The sequence below is a fragment of the Echinops telfairi genome, unplaced genomic scaffold (genome assembly GCF_000313985.2).
Source record: "Echinops telfairi isolate 266 unplaced genomic scaffold, ASM31398v2 ScPeMD7_7424;HRSCAF=8462, whole genome shotgun sequence".
NCBI classification, from domain to species: Eukaryota; Metazoa; Chordata; class Mammalia; order Afrosoricida; family Tenrecidae; genus Echinops; species Echinops telfairi.
The window spans coordinates 42,746,211-42,747,709 of NW_022111324.1; positions in this window are offsets into that span (position 1 = coordinate 42,746,211).

Genomic DNA, 1,499 nt, shown 5'->3' on the forward strand with positions numbered 1-1,499 from the left:
ATCTATCTATCTATCATCTATCTATCTATCATCAGCGATCTGTCTTTCCATTGGTCTATCTATCCATGTAACAGCAGGCAGCATCAAAGCGCCAGACAAAAGCATCAACTACTGCCAAGGATGGTCTACTCATATTTCTTGTCTGCCTAGTAGAAGAGTTTCAGTGAATTACAGTTACAAATCAGAGATGAACCCGAAGAAAGGGTTGAATAGGGATGTGTTTATATACTGCCAGCCCTGGACGCAATATCCCAAAGATTTTGTGAACAATTGTTATAATAATTAAATTATTATTATTATTAATTCACGTGTTTTTTTTTAAAAGTGAACTTCCATAAAGCTTCCTTATTTTATAACTCTCAGGATAGGAAACATTCAATGCACAGTTCAGCAGGTAGGTCAGGTATTTTGCTATAAACAGACCAATGTTTGGGGTTGTCTACTATAAATAAGAAAACACCGGAATGGGTGATTTAGTTAATTAGAAACTGCTGCTGGTTTGCCTGAGTTTGCTTTTGCCAGTTTCCTCTCCTACAATGCACTTAATTTGCTTAGAAGTGACTCTAAAACTTATAACATGTGTACCCTTCTAAAGACAGAATCCCAGAGTTGCGATGGAATCAGACAGCTGTGATTAAAAAGAGAAGGAGGAAATGGAAAAATTACACTTTGTGTAATTTAAGGGATTTGATAGGACATCAAGAATATTATATGGTATTCAAGGAGTTACTTGCCCACACACAAAAAAAAAAAAAGAAGAAGAGAAAAAAATCCATGTCACTGGGAAACATAAACAGGAGTAGCACCGTCTAAGGCTTCCTCTTTCATGTAATATGAATTACTGCTCCAATGCTTTCTAGAGAACTGCTTCCAATTTTGGGCTTCATATTTTAAAATGGATCTGATGGATAAGGAAAGAACAATGATCAAAAGACCAGAAAATGAATCTTAGAACAGAGGATTTTAACTCAAGGATTTTAAACTCTAAAAGAAACAGAGCAAAACACAGGAGTTTTTAAACTGGAAAGGGGCTGAGTGACAGTTGATCGAGAATGATGCACGAGACTGGATCACTGAGTATGGCACATGAGCACAGGCACTGTCACGTGAACATCTCAGTTGAGTGTATGCAAATCCATCAGCCTCCTTTTAATCCTGTGTCTTTTTCTTCCGTTACTTTTTTCTAAAATGAAATGTATGCATTTCTTTTCTTTTTTTTCCCAAAACCATCTTATTGGGCACTAACACAGATATCATATCATTCCATAATTCAATTACTTCAAGCAGTGTTGTCCAATTGCTACCACAATCAGTTTCAAAACATTCTCTTCCTTCTTGAACTCCCTTTAATCTCCTCCCACCACTGTAGCCCCCAGTACTTGCTGTCTCAATAGGCTCGTCAATCCTGGGTTTCATATAGTGGAAATGAGAGAAAGGTATAACAAAAAAGACAGTGACCCTCCCAAATAAAATACATCTGAGATAAAACCAATATGAAA